Source organism: Lemur catta, chromosome 8 (assembly GCF_020740605.2).
Source record: "Lemur catta isolate mLemCat1 chromosome 8, mLemCat1.pri, whole genome shotgun sequence".
NCBI classification, from domain to species: domain Eukaryota; kingdom Metazoa; phylum Chordata; class Mammalia; order Primates; family Lemuridae; genus Lemur; species Lemur catta.
In genome coordinates, this window is record NC_059135.1 from 101,310,854 (window position 1) to 101,319,882 (window position 9,029).

The 9,029-nt window shown below is 48.8% G+C and overlaps 1 long non-coding RNA gene across 1 annotated transcript; it reads right to left on the reverse strand.

Annotated features, from left to right (window-relative positions):
- Positions 1-1,429: 1,429 nt before the first annotated feature.
- Positions 1,430-6,386, reverse strand: LOC123643385. The gene is made up of 2 exons (XR_006736777.1): positions 5,776-6,386; positions 1,430-3,424 (listed from the first exon to the last, which is right to left on the reverse strand). It is a non-coding gene; the product is annotated as an uncharacterized LOC123643385 (long non-coding RNA).
- Positions 6,387-9,029: the final 2,643 nt, after the last annotated feature.

Genomic DNA, 9,029 nt, shown 5'->3' on the forward strand with positions numbered 1-9,029 from the left:
GACGTGTAGAAAGCAAATATTTTCTCCCATTCTGTAGGCTGTCTATTCGCTCTAATGACAGTTTCCTTGGCTATGCAGAAGCTTTTTAATTTGATCAGGTCCCATTTATTTATTTTTGTTGATGCTGTGATTGCTTTGGGGGTCTTCTTCATAAATTCTTTACATAGGCTGATGTCTAAAAGAATCTTCTTCACATTTTCTTCCAGAATTCTTAAGGTTTCACGCTTTAGGTTTAAGTCTGTTTTCCAATGTGAGTTGATTTTTGTGAGAGGTGAGAGGTGGGGATTCAGTTTCTATCTTCTGCATGTGGCTATCCGGTTTTCCCAGCACCACTTATTGAATAGAGACTCTTTCCCCCAATGTATATTTTTATCTGCTTTGTTGAAGATTAGATGACAATATGAGGATGCTTTTATATCTGGGTTCTCCGTCCTATTCCAAAGGTCTATATCTCTGTTCTTGTGCCAGTACCATGCTGCTTTGGTTACTATAGCCTTATACAACAGAGGGGAATTTAGGGTGTCCAAACGGGGGCAGAAGAGGTCAAACTCTCACTCTTTGCTGATAATATGCTATTATACCTAGAAAATCTCAAGGATTCAGCCAAGAGACTCCTGGAATTGATAAACGAATTCAGCAAAGTCTCAGGATACAAAATTAATGCACACAAATCAGTGGCATTCATATATACCAATAACAAGCTGAAAATCAAATCAAAGACACAACACCTTTCATAATAGCATGAAAGAAATTTAAATATTTAGGAATATATTACATGAATGAAGTGAGAGATATTTATAGGGAAAACTGTGAAACACTGACAAAATAAATTGTAAAAGATGTGCACAGATGGGCCGGGCATGGTGGCTCATGCCTGTCATCCCAGTACTCTGGGAGGCTGAGGCGGGTGGATTGTTTGAGCTCAGGAGTTCGGGACCAGCCTGAGCAAGAGCGAGACCCTGTCTCTACTAAAAATAGAAAGAAATTATCTGGCCAACTAAAATATATATATAGAAAAAATTAGCCAGGCATGGTGACGCATGCCTGTAGTCCCAGCTACTCGGGAGGCTGAGGCAGTAGGATTGCTTAAGCCCAGGAGTTTGAGGTTGCTATGAGCTAGGCTGATGCCATGGCGCTCACTCTAGCCTGGGCAACAAAGCGAGACTCTGTCTCAAAAAAAAAAAAAAAAATGTGCACAGATGGAAATCCCTACCATGCTCATAGATTGGTAGAATCAATGTTGTTAAAATGTCCATTCTACCTAAAGTGATCTACAGAATGAATGCAATCCCTATCAAAATTCCACCATCATTCTTTACAGATTTAGAAAACATAATTCTACTCTTTGTCTGGAACCAGAGAAGACCTCTTATAGACAGAGAAATCTTATGCAAAAGGAAAAAAATTGGGAGGCATCAGTCTGCCAGACTTTAATCTTTACTATAAGAGCTTTCTTTATTTTTGAGAAGTACTGGTTAGGTATTCTGTAGAAAGTCCCTTAATTGGGATTTGTCTGACAATTTTCTCTTGACTCGGCTGGGGTAATGTGCTTTCGGGAGGGAAAGTGCCATCTGCATCATGTCGTATGGGGAGCACACACTGTCATCATGGTTTATCACTGTGGGCGCCAGCACTGGTCACCTGGCTGAGGCGTCTGCCGGGGTCTCCACTGCAAAGTGACTCTTGCCCCCTTCCACGCTGTCCGCCTGGGAGGAGGTCCTTACGCGCAGCCCGCATTTAGAGAGTGGGCAGTTAGGCTTCCCCTCCTTGGGGGCACAAGGCCCCGTGTGTTCCATCCTCCACCTGGCACTGAGGTTCTCCCGTTGCCGCAGCGCAGCCGCGCGGGCCTGATCCCCACCTCGGTTTCCTCTGCCGCGCTTGTCTCGGTGGGGCCTCGGACTGGCGCGTCTGAAACCAGCTTTGTCAAACGCCCCACCGTCTCGTCTAAACGTCCCTTTTTCAATTAAATAAATCTCTCTTATTTAAATGCACGAGACCCAGAAGTTTCACATCCCTTTAGCCCACAGGAACTAGCCGGCAGTGTGGGCGGCGTGGAGCGCAGGCCGCGGAAGAGCGGGAGTCCGGCGGGCTCGACAGCAGGGAGCCAGTGTGGGTCCCAGCCCAGGAGACACCCCGGGCACCTGGTGCCCCCGCTTCTGGCGGAGCCTCCATGTCACCACTGCCGGGGGGAGTTTCCTTCTTTCCTGCAAAACTCAAAGGATCAGGCGGACCTGGGCTGGCTCAAACCCAGGGGCAGGCCGAGGGAACGTCTGGCCCTCCGCCAACCATGAGCCGCACATCTGACAGTCTCCAAATTACAGAAAGAAAGTATATGCATTTGGGGGAGCAACAAAGGCACCTGTCAGCTGTAATCGCCGTTTCACAGCGCAGGTTCCCGAGACGCGGAGGCTAAATGCCTCACCCAAGGCCGCGTGGTTAGCGGCAGCGCTGATTCCGATCTTGGGAGTCCTGAATTAAAGTGTTTTCATTGTACCTCTGCGCTCCTCTTCCTTCCCGCTACCCCTGTAACAGAGCCCTGGTGACGCTCTCACCGCCCGCTGCCTACGCCAGCGTGGACGACTTCGTCTCCTTCCCAAAGCGCCAGCCGCTCTCCAGTTACTGGAGAATAGACTGAAACTCCACCTGGCTTAGCTCGTCCTCTGCCTGCTGGCCCCACCCTCCGCTCCCCTGCTGCCTGTCACTTCACCCTTCAGATGTCACTGACCCCACTGTCTCTCAAAGCATGGCTCCCCGTGCTGCCCAGGAGCCCCCTGGAGATTTTGAAATACAGACTCATCATTGACTCTTGCTCTGGACCAAAATATCTGGCAGGGAAATCTGAGCCCTTTTGTTTATAGGAGAATCTCAAATGATTTTTACTGAAGATTGAAAACCTCGACTTAGCTAAGCGTCGTACCAGAACAATCCCTGTTGCTTGAATATGCCCCAAACTTCTATATCTTTACACATTTGCTCTTACGTTGGTCTGTAATGCAGAGAAAATTGTCTCTTATTTCATCTTTCCCTACCTCTGACTTAAAGTCGCACCCCCTCCAGGCAGGCACCTTGTCCAGGAAGCCTGCCTGGGCCCAGGTGAACGGCCCCTCTGCCCTCAACACCCTGGCACCCCACCCCCGCCACCTGCTGTGCTCAGGGGTTCTGCTGCCTCCCTTGCTGCCGCGAAGCCCACGAGGACAGAAACCTTACCTTATTGTCAGGGTAGCCTTTCTACACAGTAGTTGCTCACAGTGTTTTCTGTTGACTGACTTGTAGTGAAGGAACTAGGGGTACACCTAGGAGTGGACGGCAAGGGTCACCACGCTGGGGAGAGGCACAGCTGCTGTTTCCCGTCTATCCCCAGGTCTTTCTGGGGGCAGGAAGGGAAGGGAAGTCACAGAGCTGCATCTCATGGTGGGTGTGGAGCCTGTGGTGAAAGACATGGGCACAAACGGCACTCACGCGTGCACACCACGGGACATGAAGACATGGGCACAAACCACGCTCACACGTGCACACCATGGGACATAAAGACATGGGCACAAACGGCGCTCACGCGTGCACACCACGGGACATAAAGACATGGGCACAAATCGCACTCACGCATGCACACCACGGGACATAAAGACATGGGCACAAATCGCACTCACGCGTGCACACCACGGGACATAAAGACATGGGCACAAACCACGCTCACGCGTGCACACCATGGGACATAAAGACATGGGCACAAACGGCGCTCACGCGTGCACACCACGGGACATAAAGACATGGGCACAAACGGCACTCACGCGTGCACACCACGGGACATAAAGACATGGGCACAAACGGCGCTCACGCGTGCACACCACGGGACATAAAGACATGGGCACAAACGGCGCTCACGCGTGCACACCACGGGACATAAAGACATGGGCACAAATCGCACTCACGCATGCACACCACGGGACATAAAGACATGGGCACAAACGGCGCTCACGCATGCACACCACGGGACATAAAGACATGGGCACAAACGGCGCTCACGCGTGCACACCACGGGACATAAAGACATGGGCACAAATCGCACTCACGCATGCACACCACAGGACATAAAGACATGGGCACAAACGGCGCTCACGCGTGCACACCACGGGACATAAAGACATGGGCACAAATCGCACTCACGCATGCACACCACGGGACATAAAGACACGGGCACAAATCGCACTCACGCATGCACACCACGGGACATAAAGACATGGGCACAAACCACGCTCACACGTGCACACCACGGGACGTAAAGACATGGGCACAAACCACGCTCACACGTGCACACCACGGGACATAAAGACATGGGCACAAATCGCACTCATGCATGCACACCATGGGACATAAAGACATGGGCACAAATCGCACTCACGCGTGCACACCACGGGACATAAAGACATGGGCACAAACCATGCTCATGCGTGCACACCACGGGACATAAAGACATGGGCACAAACCACGCTCACACGTGCACACCACGGGACATAAAGACATGGGCACAAACCACGCTCACACGTGCACACCACGGGACATAAAGACATGGGCACAAATCGCACTCACGCGTGCACACCACGGGACATAAAGACATGGGCACAAACCATGCTCATGCGTGCACACCACGGGACATAAAGACATGGGCACAAATCGCACTCATGCGTGCACACCACGGGACATAAAGACATGGGCACAAATCGCACTCATGCATGCACACCATGGGACATAAAGACACTGGCACAAATCGCAGTCACGCATGCACACCACGGGACATAAAGACATGGGCACAAACCACGCTCACGCATGCACACCATGGGACATAAAGACATGGGCACAAATCGCACTCACATGTGCACACCACGGGACATAAAGACATGGGCAAAAATCGCACTCACGCGTACACACCACGGGACATAAAGACATGGGCACAAACCACGCTCACGCGTGCACACCACGGGACATAAAGACATGGGCACAAATGGCACTCACGCGTGCACACCACGGGACATAAAGACATGGGAACAAACCACGCTCACGCGTGCACACCACGGGACATAAAGACATGGGCACAAATCGCACTCACGTGTGCACACCATGAGACATAAAGGGCCATTCTGGACATGCTGTTGCCCCTGGGTGTGATTTGTGGCTTCACTTATGTGAGTCTGAAAAAATTCTTACCCCAGGTTTACACCTGTCAGGTCTCTACTCCTGTTCTATAAATAACCTGTCTCAAATCCAGTCGGCTGCAGTGGCTTCTAGCCCCTGGTCTCTCGCCCTGCTTCCCACAGAGACCGGAGCAGACACAGCACAGCATGCAGCCGCCAAGTTCCTCTGCCCTGTGACTCCCTCCCCTACCAGGAGGCCGGGGCGGGCTGGCAAAACCTGCAGATGTGCCCGACACAGCAGCTTCTCGGGCCTGGACAACCCCAGCTCTGTCCAGAAGTGCCTGGCAGGCACGGGCACCAGCCAGGGGAGCCCACCCAGGCTCTCCACCAGTCCCTGGACCTCATCTCTCCCCACAGGCAGCAGCAGGGAGCAGCAGGGACGGCCTCATCAGCGCCACATTGACCGCCCGCGGCACTGCCAAGTCTGCCCACCCAACACTGTCGCCACCACAGCCCACAGACGGGGCCAAGGCCCTGCATGCACTAAACCGCAGCAGACTGCCTGCCTGCTAAAGTAAAGGACTTAATGGGACCCAAAATCGCTCAACATAGTAGCAAAAGTGTCTAGGATACAGTTAAAACTTACCCATCATTCCAAGATCCAGGAAAATCACAACTTGAGTGAGGAAAAAACCATCTACAGGTGACAGTCTTGAGTTCAATCAGATGTTGGAAATATTTGGCATGGATTTCAAAACAGGAATCATAAACATGTTTAAAGAAGAAATTACAAAGTCTCTTGAAATGAATAAAAAATAGAAAACCTCCTAAAGAAAGTAGAAATTATAGTGCTGAAAATTACAATAACAGAAGTGAAAGAACTCACTGGGTTCAATAGCAAAGTGGAGGTGACAGAACACAGTCAGGAACTTAAAACAAACTTGCCCCGTCTGAGCAGCACAGGGAAAGTAGACCGAACAACATGAGCGAGCAGAGGCTCAAGGGCTGTGGGACGATGACGAGGGATCTAAACCTTGTGTCACTGAAGCCCCTGAGCGAGAGAAGAGAGCGAGTGGGGCTGAAGAGAATTTGGAGGAAAAATGGCTGAAAACTTCCCAAATTTGATAAAATACATAAATCCATAAATTCAGGAAGCTGAGCAAACCTCAAGTAGGATATGCACAAAGAAATCCAGGCCAGGACACATCATAAACTTTTGAAAACTAAAGATAAGTTTTAAAAATCTCAAAAATTTAATTACCTATCTCTAGAAACTAGAAAAAGAAGGATAAAATAAACCTCAAACAAGCAAAATAAAAGCCAAGGAAACAAGAGGTATAAAGATTGGAGAGGAAAATATAGAACTTTCCCTATTTGCAGATGATGTGATTGTCTACATAGAAAATCCTGAAAAAAAAAAAAAGTCTTTGAGTACATGAGTTCAGCAAGGTTGCATTGTATGTACTAACAATGAACATGTGGAAACTGAAATTAAATACACAATACCACTTTTAATTTCTCTGCAGAAAATGAAAGACTTATTAGGCATACCCTTCACAAAACATGCAGAATCTGCATGTTGAAAATTACAAAGTATTTATGGTAGAAATCAAGACCTAAAAACATGTAGAGATATAATATATTCATATTTTGAAGACTTAATATACTACAGGCATCAATTCTCCAGAAATTGATTGTAAGTTTAATGCAATGCTTATTACAATTCTAGCCAGTTTTTTCATCCTCCTAGAGAAGCTCAGCTGATGCTTGTATGGAAAGGTGAGGCCCTAGGATGGCTGACACAGACTTGCCAAGGAGAATGGCGGGGAGGGCTCGCTCTACCAACACCGAAGTCCACCATAGAGCTTCAGTGATCCAGACTGTGGCGCACCATGGAATACTACCCAGCAACGAAAAGGGAGTGGGTATTGATACGTGCAACAGATTAGAAGGATCTCCAGGGAATTACCTTGACTGAAAAAAATGCCAGTGTCAATAGGCTACAGACTGTATAGTTACATGTATATATTAATAACATTCTTGAAATGACAAAACTATGGAAATGGAGAACAGATTAGTGGCTTCCAGGACTTAGGGATGAGGATGGGGTGGGAATGGGATGGGATCAGGAAGGTGGGGAGAGAGGGGAGTGTGGTTTTAAAAGAGCAACAGGTGGGGTTCTTTGGTTGCAAAGCTGTTTAGTATGTTGATTCTGGTGGTGGAGACTAAATGTACATGTATGATAAAATTGTATAGAAGTAAATACACACACACAGGATTCAAGTAAAACTAAGTTAATCTGAATGAGATCAACCAATGTCAATAACCTGGTTGTGATATTACACTATAATTTTTCAAACTGTTACACTGGGAAACACTAGGTAAAACGTACAGAGAATCTTTCTGTATTACTATTATTTTTTTTTTACAAATACATGCGAGCCTATAATTAATTATCTTAAAGCAATTTCAACTAAAAATCACTTTTAAGTAGACTGAAAGCATTCATGCTAACAGGTTTCATTGGCTATCCCCTTCCTGTGTGTATCTCAGGACACCCAGCGGGCCTGGAAAGGTCTCATGATTCGGCCTTGAGAGACCCACGCTGGGTCTGGCTCCTATTTCTGCCCCGGTTTTCAGTCTATCAGACACAGGGGAGCTGTTCAGCCTTTGAGGGCATCAGTCTCTGGGCTCAGGACACCCCCTGCAGACTCATCAGGAGGGTTAAATGACATAATGTGACCACATCCAGAGTGTGTGCCTAAGAAGCCTGAGGCCTGCCTGACCCACTTTCTCCGCCTCAGCGCATCCAGGCAGGACGTCACATGGGTGTTTGCCATTGTTCTCTGGCCCATTCATTCATCCGTGTGATGAGTACATATTGATCCAGGGCTGAGACAAGCATTGTATTTGCAGCTGGGGATACATAGCTGTGACCAAGAGATATACAATTCCTGTCCTCCAGGAGACAGAAACTGAGCAATTTCTCAAATCAATTTGGGTTTCATATGATGGTGATGAGCACTGAGCTGGCCATCACCCTGGGATTTCCCCGGGTGTTCGTCCCACCGTCTGCTCAGTTATGCATTTGAGTGCCAACCTGTACTAAGTTCTGGGATGTAACGTAAAAGAACACATCCACCATCCTTAACCATCCCTCTGTGAACTTCCAAGTCATCCCCTGCCTCTGACCGTTCTTGCTCTACATTCTCAGGGTTGCAGCTAACCCAAGGCACCTCTGACTTCACAGTATCTCAGGGGAGGGTCCACCATTGCTGTTATCACTGTATGTAACTGCATTAATTTGGGCTGCTACAACAGAATACTGCAAACTGGGTGGTTAAGCAAACATTTTTTTCCCCTCATAGCTCTGGAGCCTGGAGGTCCAAAATCGGGACGCCACTGTATGTGGTGTCAGCTGAGGGCTCTCTTCCTGGTCTGCAGACGGCCGCCTTCTCGCGCCCTGCCTAGAGGAACAGAGACAGAGGGGCCTTCAAGTCTTACCTTACAAGGGCACTAGTCCTATTGCCTCCTAATCACCTCATCACCTCCCGAAGACCCCACTTCCTATTACCATCACATTGGGGATTTGGATTTCAACAGATGAATTTTTTAGGGGAAGGTGCACAAACATGCAGTCCATAACAATAACTTTATAAAATAAAATACCTTTTGGTAATGTTCGTGGGCTGTTGGGCGTCTGCTCCTTATAGCTCCCATTCCCCTCCTCCCTCTTGTCGGCAGCTCCCAGAGTTCCCCTTGAGCACACCGCAGCTCCCCGCACAGCTGCGGTGCTGGGGACAGAAGCCAGTGCTGGGGACAGCAGGCGGGCTGTGGGTGGAGGCCTGGCTGGCACAAGCCAAGCAGCACAGCCAGAGCCTGTTGACGCAATGCCTGGTC